The sequence below is a fragment of the Giraffa tippelskirchi genome, chromosome X (genome assembly GCF_054371585.1).
Source record: "Giraffa tippelskirchi isolate mGirTip1 chromosome X, T2T-mGirTip1v1.2.pri, whole genome shotgun sequence".
Taxonomy (NCBI): domain Eukaryota; kingdom Metazoa; phylum Chordata; class Mammalia; order Artiodactyla; family Giraffidae; genus Giraffa; species Giraffa tippelskirchi.
In genome coordinates this window covers 88,177,428-88,189,575 of record NC_137289.1, presented here as the reverse complement: position 1 = coordinate 88,189,575, position 12,148 = coordinate 88,177,428, and the positions used below count along the sequence as shown (strand labels likewise).

The 12,148-nt window shown below is 43.3% G+C and overlaps 1 protein-coding gene and 1 long non-coding RNA gene across 3 annotated transcripts in view; one reads left to right on the top strand and one right to left on the bottom strand.

The window, feature by feature from the left end:
• LOC145536669 (uncharacterized) lies at positions 1-5,160 on the bottom strand. 2 transcript variants are annotated; one of them, XR_014075946.1, is made up of 4 exons: positions 5,100-5,160; positions 4,760-4,848; positions 4,616-4,663; positions 1-931 (listed from the first exon to the last, which is right to left on the bottom strand). It is a non-coding gene; the product is annotated as an uncharacterized LOC145536669 (long non-coding RNA). The 2 variants fall into 2 exon arrangements; XR_014075947.1 differs by lacking the exons at positions 4,616-4,663; positions 4,760-4,848.
• A 532-nt stretch (positions 5,161-5,692) lies between these two features.
• The window catches only part of GJB1 (gap junction protein beta 1), a 36,712-nt gene continuing 30,256 nt past the window's right edge, over positions 5,693-12,148 (top strand). Inside the window, exon 1 of the mRNA XM_081566256.1 lies at positions 5,693-5,890. The gene's annotated coding sequence lies outside the window, so the exon portion shown is untranslated. The remainder of the gene's footprint in view (positions 5,891-12,148) is intronic.

Sequence of the window (12,148 nt, the reverse complement as noted above, 5' to 3'; positions counted from 1 at the left end):
TTTTGAAGTCCTTTTAAAATTTATTACCAACAGCTTCAAAAACAGAGACGAAAAAAATTCTTAATCCCGACATCCTGACATAAACATTTCGCTATGTTTAAGAAGAACTTTCTAAGATTAATAACACTCTCTGAAATTAGAAAGGACTAACTCAAATGGTAGGCAGCTTGCCATCACCAGAGATATTTAAACAGTGACTAGATAATCACTCCTTGTGGGTGATTCAAAGGCAAAGAAAGCATCTGATAAAGGACTGAGCCCAGTGACCTCTAGCGTTACTGAGATTCTATGATGAGCTGGAAAGTCTCATGATAAAGTATTCAGAAAAATATTTCTGAAGCCTCTGAGCAGGGCAAGCTGGAGGCAGAGATAATAACTAGTTGAGAGGTACCTACTTTGAGGTACAACTATGTTCACCTCTGGCCCCAACCCCTACCCCTGACTTGAATCCCCAAATTACAGTGTCAGAAGCCAACTTAATGGTTGCCTAATTCCTCACCCCTATGATCTGCTGCTTGATTCCTTCTGCGGCCTTTGCCAAATAGTTATCTTGTCTCTGTTTAAATACCTCCAGTGATGGGAATATCTTGTCCTTTCAAAGCTGACCATTGCATAATATTTGGTCATCTTGAACCATCATAAAGTTCTTCCTTAGGTTGAGTCAAAGTATGTTTTCCCAGAGCACATGCCCTTTGTCCCTCTTACAGAGCAAAACAAGATGAATCCATCTTCTATGTGATGAGGGTTCTGACATATGAAAACTTGATCCCAAACCACCACCACCCCCTTTATGATCCCTTCTTCAAGTTCACATACAGTGATTCTCGAGTCCTCTCATACTCCTGGTCTCTGTGCTTCGTGCATGCTCCAGGTTGCTAATGCTCCTGTTCTTGTGTGGTGTCCAAGGCTAAAGACAGTCCTCCACTGTGGTCTAATGAGCAGAGAAGAAGGCACAAATGTAATCTTCCACATCCTAGCCCTGAATTCATTAGCATTTCAGGCAGCTAGTGTCAAAAATGAGCTTACAGGCACCTCAAACACCTGAAACCTTTTCACAGAGTCATGTCTCGCCTACCTTACACGTAAGTATTTGGTTTCGATGAACTCAACTACGAAACTTTACATTTCATTTCCCTGGTTCATTATGGCCTCTTGGGATCTTCCTGAAACCAGCATCATTTACGAATTTGATAAACATGCCATCAATGTCCTGATCCAAGTCGTTAGTTAAATTATTGGACAGGCCAGGGACCTCCCTTCAAGCCCCCAAAGATCCATTAGTCACCAGCTGTGAATACACCTTTACTGTCCTATCTTCACCTCACATGTTTTCTTCTTATCTACAAGGACATCTCAAACCAGGACATTCTTAAACAAAGTAAGATTGCATTCTGAAATAATCTTTGGAAACAAGGAAGCAAGGGAGGGGGACGGGTACAAAGGGAGCAGAGATGAAAGGAGTTTAACCTTTAGATCTTCCCCTTCTCCCTTTCCCCCAGTCCCATGATGAATTCCATGACCTCAGTCTCCATGAAAGAATTCCCAGCCACCAGCTCAGGTAGAGAAAATTGGAAGAACTGAATTTAGGGTCAGAAGCCCTGCATTCAGATCTATCTCTGCTTCTTCCCAGCTGTACAACCTTGAGAAAGTTCGTTAACTTCTCTGAGTCTGTTTGCTCATCTGTAAAATAGGGATGCTCATGCCTACCTCACAGGGTTGTTCTTAGGATTAAATGGGAAAATGGATGTGAATGTATTTTGTAAACTATAAGCACCATACAAGGGCTTCCCAGGTGGCACTAGTGGTAAAGAACCCACCTGCGAATGCAAGAGACATAAGAGACATGGGTTTGATCCCCGGGTTGAGAAGATCCCCTGGAGGAGAGTATGGCAACTTACTCCAGTGTTCTTGCCTGGAGAATCTCATGGACAGAGAAACCTGGTAGGCTACAGTCATAGGGTTGCAAAGAGTCGGACACAACTGAAGCGACTTAGCACAGCACAACCACTATACAAATGTAACATATCATCATCATTATATATTGAGTGCCTACTGTGTTCATCAATATAGGGTATAAAAAGGTACATAGGCTATGGTCTTTGCCCTTGAGGAGGTCACAATTTCGTAGGGGAGACATGAAGTAGAAGCATAGAGCAAACGAGGAAATCAACCCTGAATATTCATTGGAAGGACTGATGCTGAAGCCGAAGCTACAATACTTTGGCCATCTGTTGTGAAGAGCCAACTCATTGGAAAAGACCCTGATGCTGGCAAAGACTGAGGGCAGGAGGAGAAGGGGGTGACAGAGGATGAGATAGTTGGATGGCATCATCGACACAATGGACAGGAGTTTGAGCAAACTCTGGAAGACAGTGAAGGAGAGAAAAGCCTGGGGTGCTGCAGTATGGGGTCACAAAGAGCCGGAGACAACTTAGCAACTGAACAACAACAAATAGGGAAAATGGCACAAGTCACTATGGTAATTTAGAAAAGCACAGGTCCCTTCAGACTGGGGGAAATGAAGGAAGGCTTCATGGAGTTCCATCTGCACCTCAAGGATAGCTTGGATCTGACAGAAATGGCTGAAAGAAGACAGGATTCCAGGTGGAGGAACCTGGGAATGGGGACTTATGGTGCGTATTTGTGGGGCCTGGAAGCAGTCCTGTTTGGCTGTAAGAGGCCATGAGGCTGGTTGGCCACATTGCAACTTGTTTATAGACATGGTCATTCCTAGCACACCCATGACAGAACACTTGGCCCTTCAGAAGGGGGCCCAGGATTTGAGCAGAGCCTCTGAGGTCTGATGTCTGCTACTTCTCAGCTGACCACCTGGGAGAAAAACAACTCTTCTGGAGGGTGGAGGCATCTGAAATGATTCCAGGAAAGTCACCATTTTCCTTATCTGCAGCTGAGAACTAGGTCTCAGGGAAGGGTGGGGAATAAGGCTGCATTTAAATCCTAGGAACCTTCCGCTGGAAGATTAAAGATTTAAGTGTTTTTACTGAATTAGAGTTATCCACCATATCTGAAAGGTTTCTTATTTTTCAATTCCATGTGGGGAATAAGGAGGGAGAGAAAAATAGTTCAAGGACTCTCAAGGTCCTACCAGTTTTCTTTGGAGTTATGCTTATGATTTGGTGCCACCTGGTGTCCGAGATGGAATATAGCAGCCTCCTTCCTAAATTGAGAGCCCCGGAGCGCCGCCCAGCATCTACAGAAGGAGGCTAGCTTCCTTCCAGTAGGGTAGAGTCGCTTTGGGGTCTGTGTTAACAGAAAAAAAAGAGGGAGGAAGAGAAAGTGCTGCTCCAGTCAAGCCTCTTGGCCATCCTTTTTTCTGTCATTAAAGCTTCTATTTTCCTCAGAGTACCCCTGGAGATGTGTGCTTTCCCAAGGACTACAGGTTTATGTTTGCTGTGTCCTCCTCCTTCCACCCCCTTCCCACTCACGCTTTCTTACAATGGCTTAAATATCGGTAACAGACGCTACAAGAGCTCTCTTTCAGATCTGACCAAAAGACCTGCTGTGAGCCTCTAGGGTGGCCAAGGGAGGAACAGTGAAAAGGTCTGGTTTCCCTTTGAGCTCAGGCCTAAGGGTTTCCTCCAGTGTGAGTTATACTGGTCTAGAATGACTGAGCTCAAACTTTTCCATAAGAAATCAGCTCCCTGAGGCTACACTTTGCTTCGTGTGCATGCATGTTTAGTCGTGTCAGACTCTTTGTGACCCCATGGACTGTAGCCCACCAGGTTCTTCTGTCCGTGGAATTTTCCAGGCAAGAATACAGGAGTGGGTTGCTATTTCCTTCTCCAGAGGATCTTCCTGACCCAGGGATTGAACTGCATCTCCTGCTTTGGCAGGCGGATTCTTTACCACTGAGCCACCTGGCAAGCTCCTTAGACTTCCTACAGCCCTTCTAAATGGTTAGGGGAGGGAAAATAAGAGTAGAACAGCAAATGGCCCCCTTTGTCCTCAAACCCCATTCCTGAATGGATTCAAAACAATCAATAAAACTAAAACCAAACTAGTCTGATGATGCCTCACAATGGGGTAATACTAGAGGGTAGTTTGAGGGGGTCACTTGAATTGGGATGGCCAGAGCTGAGTAAGGACAAGACTGAGCTAGTCAAGACGTGAACCCCTCTGCCACCGCCTGCATTCTCAGGTACCCTTGAAGTCTCCTTTTCTGTTGTGCCCCATCTTCTTAGGCACAGCCTTTGCAGGCTCTTCTGAGTGTTGGGAATCTTGGGCAGCTCCCAGTTTGGAGTATGGATTGTGGGTGGGAGCGTGAAAATGGTTGAAGTGCAAATGGAAGGAATCAGCTAGATCAGAATGCTTCCATTCTCGGATCACAAAACATATATGTTCCAGCTCTTCCGTGGTCCCTACAATTCAGGGCAGCATGAGTGGATGCCCCCTAACTTGACTGGCCAAGAAGTTAACAAATCCTTTTATCCTGTAGTTTAGTTACAACCGGGTTGCCATTTTTTTAAAAAATAACATTGGCTAGGAAACTAACAGATAATAAATCTAACAAAAGAAGATACAAATAGTTTAGCGGTTAACTAACATTTCTCGTCCTATCCTGGACCAACTAAAGGCTAACTATTGGTGAACTTACCTGGTACAATGTACAGGACACCCAACCAAGTCCTTTTGTCGGGACAACCTTGCAAAATCAAGTGAGGTCTGAAGTTAGAGCAAGCTGCCTAGACTTCAGCCTGACATAGATCTGGTGAGATTGGCAGTCCCCGGTTGAATCTACCTCCCACGTTGCCTTCTGGCCCGGCACCCAGCTGCCTTCTGGTTCTGCAGTCCCCTTGACTCCTGGGATCCCTCACTCTTTCCAGCTCCCTGAAAGAGAAGCGCCCCAGTGAAACTCCACCCGCTTCAGATGTCGTTTTGATGGTTTTTAGGACCTGTTTCCATGAACCTAAGTGTGCTTATGAATTTAACTGACAAAAAAAAATTGTTTGGATTCGAAACTGCTTCTGAAAATCTGAATCCTAGCTGGCTGTTCCTATCATTCTCCCTAGTATCTCGTTTAGTCCCCTAAAGTGGCCATGTGACCTTGATGGCAAACGCCATCTTTCCAAGAAACCTGCCTTTGCTGTATCAGCTGCTCGGACGGCTGCTCGCGCTCTGTCTTTTCCGATTTCAAAGCCTTTAGACCGCCCACCGAGACCCTTTTTCCGGTCTGAGAAGCCTGGAAGGCTCTCAGGTCATTTGTGGAGCAGATGTGATTGACACCGTCGATGCCTAATGAATGCTCGTCTCCTTCCCAGCGCGGATTACTAGTTCCGCTCTCTTTCCTAGCTTCTTTTTGATGACTCATCCCTGAAGTTCTTCGTTCTCTGTCCTTCCTAATACCCGCCCCGCCCCTTCTTTCTTTCTTCGCTCCTTGTTGTCCTCCACCCTTGGGGGAATGGTTTTTGTGAATCCTATCGGGTCTAGTCTTTACAGTGTACTTGAACCATATAGAAGCAAAAGACGGAATTTCCGTGCAGGAACGTGAAGGTTTTTTTCCTTCTAAGGAGCTTAACCCGTCACTGTTCTTTCAGCTTTCCCTTTCTTGTGATGGGGTGGCTTTCTGCCTCTGTTTCCAGCTCAATGCCAAACCCCAGGCGGCTAGCAAAGGTCAAGCAGCCCCGCTCCCATGGCTGGCCTCGCAGAGGGAGGAGTCAGGGGAGGCACGATTAGGGTGGAAGTTTTCAAACATTTCTGTCAGTCTCTCGGGCATCTACATCAGGCCACATGTGACAACTGTGCTTGGGACTGCAGACCCAAAGAGGAAACAGACCTTGAGTCGTTAATGGCGTGGGAAGGGGGTGAGAAAAACAAGTAGGGGGCTGAAACCGAACTTAAAAGCTGTCCTGCACCCCGTCCACTTATACAGGTGAATGCATGGACTTCCACCTGGGTAAGGGTCCTCACAGCATGCTTTGCTGGTTAGAGTCAAGTGAAGCAAGCATTAATAGTAGATCTATACTAGAAAGTGGGAAAGGGACTGGCTAAATGTGTCCCCTTTGGGCATTTGTAGGCTCAGTTGCTCTTTCTTGTTCACACGCTCGCTTATCACCACTTACCCCTTCTCTCTCTTGGGCCACAGCTAAAACCTGTGATTGAAAGCTTCAGTTCGCCTAGGTTTAACACTGCCTGTATAGGGCTTTGTAGGTAGTGGGTGCACAACAAATTCCCTGGAGTATCATACCAAAGGCTAGAGACTCAGGAAGCACCCCGTCTGCAAAGTGCTCTCAGCTATTCAGAGGGAGCTTATGCACTTTGGTATTGTGTCTCTGGGAAGAAAGAGTAGTTTGTCACTTGAGGAAAAGAAGTTGCTGAGAAATATGTAAGGCACCTTCCTTTTCTGTTCACTCCTCATCAGCCCCGCTGCTTTCCTTTTGGAGGACCCTTGGCTAAGTCCCATCCACAGCTCATTTGCATTGTCCCTCTGGCCTCTGAGAGGAATGTAGCCAATGAATAAGAAAGAAGCGGCATGCTTTCTGCCCCTGCTGGCATGAAGAGCAAGTAGGGACACAAATCTTATCCCTTCCTCAGCTCTGCTTCCACCTCGTCTCCTTCATCTTCATCAAAAAACAATCCGGAAGCATTTCTCTACTCAAATTTCTGTCTGTCCTCATTAGTTTACACAAAGCCCTTGCCATGACCATCAAAGGCAACAAGGGGTAAGTGACACCAAAAATGCAGAAAGCACACATGGAGATGGGGGAGAGAAGTGGGTTAATGTGGTAAAATGTGTAGTCCAGAGATATTTATGCCAGTGATACATCTGGGGATCAGTGCAGTTTGTGGCTAAGAAATCAGGATAAATGCATGTAATTGTGATGAAAAGTGGAGGTGGGCAGTTGTGAGAGTTTTAGACCTAAGTGGATTGGGACAAGCAAAGCTATTGCCTCTTAATTGTAAAAGGATTTCTAGAGGAGGTGGGATTTCAGAAATAGGTAAGTGACGGAACCAAATGGCCATAAGGTATTTACATCCTGAGGTGGGAGTAGATTTAGATGAAGTAGACTTTGATCAGGAAAGCTTGAATAACTGCTGATTGTTATTCTTTTTCCTCCTCCTTTTCAGTGCACATTTGTTGAGTGCCACCTCTGTCCTAGATACTGGAAACATAAAAATAAGAATGATAGCAGGGACTTCCCTGGTGGTCCAGTGGTTAGGGGTCCACCTTGCAATGCAGGGGACATAGGTGCTATCCCTGGTTGGGGAACTAAGATCCCACACTCTGCAGAGTAACTAAATCTGAATGCTGTAACTACTGAAGCCCGGGCACTCTGGAGCCTGTGTACCACAGCTAGAAAGTCCGTGCACCACAATAAAGAATCCTACATGACCGAATGAAGATCCCGCAAGCCACAACTAAGATGCGATGCAGCCAAATGAATAACAAATAAATAATGTGGTTTAAAAAAAGGAATAATAGCAAATAGTTATTGAGTACATACTATATGCCACGTTCTGTGTTAAGCACATTACCTTATTTATGTCTCACATTGGCCTTATGATGTAGGTATCGTTATTATGCACATGTTGCAGATGAGCAAACTGTGGTTCAAAGAGATGAAGTGACTTGCCCCAAGATCACACATCTGGCTGTAAGTGGAAGTGGTGAGATTTGAATCTAGGCAGTTAGAATCTAGAGCCCATGAATTTAATCAGCGTGCTTTACCTAATCTGCTAGTTGGATACTGATAGAAATGAAACTCCTTTGATGGCAAGGGAAGCTAGAATAAGGAGGGCCAGGACTTTGAAACAGACCAGGTAAAGTAGATGATCCCGGAAGCAGCAGCAGAAGCCCCAGCCAGTTGTTTAGACAGGCAGGTAGAGCAAGCGTCAGGGTAACCAGGATGCAGCAGACACTAGGAAGAAGCCCAGACTGGCAGGTGGTTGGCAGCCAGAATTTCTGGCACCTAGTGACAGAGGCTATGCCATGGGGCCTGGGCTTCCAGAGCATGATGCCAGATGTCAAAAGGTCTGGCAAGAGCTGGATAAAGCACTATTCTAGCAAAGACTAAGTGGCCATACAGGGCACCGAGGTAGGACTGAGGAGCTGGGGGCACCTGAATGAGGCTTAAAGGATGGGCCCTAGGAAACAGCCCAGTTATTAGAGCTAGGAATCAACTCCATTCATTCATCCTCCCATCTGTTCTTTCAACAACATATCTTGAGCTCTCACTATGTTTTAAGTGCTATGCTAGGCTCTGGGATAAGGCACAGTCTAGTAGGGTGTGAGTCAGAACTATAAAACAGATAGCTACAAAACACTGTTTAGTTCTATATTAGATGCATGAACAGACCCTGTGTGGAGGAGGAAGGAGACTAACTTTCCATGGGAAAGTTCACAAAGAATATTAACTCTGAGCTGGGTCTTCAAAGAATAGGGGAAATTTCCCAGACTCTGGAGTGGTAGGGAGGATTTCAGGCAGAAGGAATATCATTAGCCAAGGTATAAAATTTTGAAAGAGTAGGCTACATTTGGAGAACAATAAGCAATTCATACTGGATCATGGGGTATACAGTAGGGAGAAGGGGAGATATAAATCTGAAGAAGGCTTGAGGCCAGATTATGAAGGCTTTTGTGGGTGCTGCTTGACAATCTTGGACATTTTCCTACAAGTAAAGGAGACCCAGCTGCAGTCTTTACGTTGACGATTGATGGGATTGCATTGAGGTGTTTCAGGAAGACTATGTGAGAAATAGTGTCGAGATGTACTGGAGACAGGCAGATCACTCAGGAAGTTATTGCAATTGTGCAGGTAAAAAATGATAGGAGCTTGAATTAAGATAGTGACAGAGCCTATTAGTTCAGGAAAATATTTCTGAGGGAGAACTGACAAGACTCAGTGACTGATGTGGTGAGTGATTGGGAAAAAGGAGTCACGGACAATGCCAACGATTCTTAATTGACAGCTGGATCTATAGTGACATCATTCACATAAAGATTGGAATATAGGGTGAAGAGTGGGCTTTACAAGAGGAGATACAAACTTCAAACTAGAAAACTCATCAGTTTGAGGTATGCTGAGTTGGAGGTGCCTAGTGTCGTGCTGGTAAATGTTTAACTACCAGCTCTGAGTGCTGGAGGAGATCCTTAATTTACTGATTTTGGTGATGTAAATACACTCACCATAGCCAATTTCAAACTACCAATGTGACATCAACCCACTCACAAAATTCCTGAAAATTTAACACTCAATCTCAAGGACCCAAAAAGGACTTTGCCAGGTAACCAGGGGCACAGGCTTCTGATGGCATTATTTAAATAATTTTGAGACCATACCACTGGATTTAGTTAGGATTTTCAGAACTCCAGTGGAGAAGCTAATGGGTTCATTAAACTGCTAACCCAAAATCAAGCAGAATAAGAATGAATTATATGGCACTGAATGAAGGATGATTATGGCTTTTGTTTGGAATATTGCTGCTGGATTTAAAGAACCCCTTTCTCTTTTCTCTTAAGTTAGCTATACTAATAACAACTAGTAGACTGTACTTTTTTAAACAGAAATGAAACTTTTCTCCCTAACTGATTCTTCCAGAATTTGAAAACTCTTATTAAGTATTCTTATTTCCATGACAATATAATTATTTGCATAAGTTCAATAAGAATCTGTCTTCCTCATAACAGGACATAATTAGAAACATTGCATATATAACCCAAGATGTTGATCGGAATGTCATATTTGAAAATAATATGCTAGAATCAGATATGACTAGACAGTTTTACAGAACTAAGATTGACTTTATAGAACAATGCTTACAAAGTCCTCTTGAAAAAACTGTCCTGGTACCTGGCTTACAGATTTCCCAGACTTACAGGTGAATAAAGAAGGTCACTTCTTGCAAGGAAGACCCAGGAATCTTGGGCTATTTGGGGGACCTTAAGAAAAGAGGAATTCACCCACATGTATAAGTATTGCAAGTGAAATCTGGTAGCAAGTTCTTGGCTTGGCTTCAAGAAGGCCTTTGAAAGTCTAACGTGGAATTCTTTGTGAAAAGTTCCAGGAAAGCAAACTTTAAAAAGTGTATGTGGTCAATTACCATTTTCTGCTGCATTTATGTAAATAATCAGGCCAAATCTAATGAGATGAGATGTAGTTTGTAAACAAGAATCGAAAAAGTTGGGGGTGACTGTAGAGAGAAATCGTTCCATAGAAAGCTATAGTACACCTCTGTTGGTTATTAGATTGTAGTCCTGTTCATTGTCTTTGAACTGTTTTTCACCTCTTAGTAAACTACATTTTATTTTCTACTTTGTTGTCTACCTGTAAATTGGACTGAATCATGTCAGCTTGTACATTTTGTCAGTCCTTACCAGCTTCTTAATTCTTCTAGTTTCCCTCAATATCTGGCATTTCCAATTTACAAACTGGCATTTCCAATTTTTCTCTCACCTTCTTGACTTGGTGGTGCTGAGAACTAAAACATAACTGCCCAGATCCTTACTGGGATTCAAGGTTGTCTGGTAGCTGACCTTCCCCCATAATCTAAAGAAGCTATGTAAGCTGAAGCTGGACAACTTAATGTAAACCTCAAAGGGGCCATCACCACAGCAAATCATATATGGGCAACCTTTGTGCCTGCCGCTGTGTGGGTCACTCAGGAAGTTCACTGGAACACTTGCATCTTCCATGTTCTGCTCCAGGAAACAACCATGCAAACTTCAAGCTAGCGAACCCATCAGATTGCCACTGCTGTCCTCATTCCACTAGTGTAAGGAAATCTTCTTTGAGCCCAATGTATAGACATCTTCTTGACTGGCTGCTTTCTAGACTCAGAAACTGGGTTTATAATCTGCTCCAACCACTAACCTTTGTAGTTATTTTATTTCCACAGAAATTCCCCTCATTAAATGCCCAATGGCTTACATCATCCAGAAAATATCCTCTACTTCCTAGTCTTAACATATGGTTCAACTGGTCTCTAATAAACAAAAGGTGACCAGATGAGAAATGGACTTAAATTGTTTAGAGAAAAGAATAATGTCTTTTCTTTGGTCTGTCCAGTTCAGTCTTGGCAAAGAATTTTTTTTTTTTGGTTGCACTGGGTCCTGTGGCGTACAAGCTCTTCATTGTGGCATTCAGGCTTCTCTAGTTGCAGCACACAGAATTCTCTAGTTGCAGCACACAGGCTCTCTAGTTGTGGTGCATGGGCTTAGTTGCCCCATGGCATGTGAGATCTTAGTTCCCTGACCAAAGACTGAACCCATGTCCCCTGCACTGGAAGGCAAATTCTTAACCACCAGACCACCAAGGAAGTCCCTTGGCAAAAAATTCTGCTAAGTCATCCTCCCATCTTTGATATATGATCAAGTTCCTCATCCCACACTTCCTTGGCCTGCCATTAGTAAAACTGTTAGGTCAGTTTAGCAAGAATCCCCCATCCTTAACATGTCTTCTTAGTAATTTTCCATCCACTGACCCTTTCACTCTGGTTATTAGCTATAAAATCCCACTTGTCTTTATTGTGTTCATAGTTGAACCCAATCTCTCCTGTATCTTGTAAAATTCTTCTTTATCATTAAGTGAGGGAAAATCTGATAAAACTTCAAGGAGAAATAGATGAATCCACTATTATAATTGGAGACTTCAAGACTCTTGTATAAGAAATGGACAGATCCAGTAGGCGGAAAATAAGTAAGGACATAGTTGAATTCAATAGCATTATTAATCAACTGGATATAGCTGACATACATAGATTACTTTGTCCAACAACAGTAAAATACATTTTTCTCAAGCTCATATGGAACATTCACATAGACCACATTCTGGGCCATCACAGATTTAAAAGAATAAAGATCATATGATGTCTGCTCTCAGGCAACAGTGGAATTAAAATAGAAATCAATAACAGAAAGATAACTGGAAAATCCCAAAATACATGGAGATTAAACACACTGCTAAATAACACAAAGGTCAAAGAAGAAATCTCAAGACAAATTTTAAGATATTTGGAGCTAAATGAAAATGATTACACAACTTATCAAAATGTGTGGAATGCAGCAAAAGCAGTGCTTAGAGGGAAATTTATAGCATTGAATCCTTATATTCAAAAAGAAGAAAAATCTAAAATCAATAATCTAATTTTCCACCTTAGGAAACAAGAAAAAAAAAGAGCAAATTAAATCCAA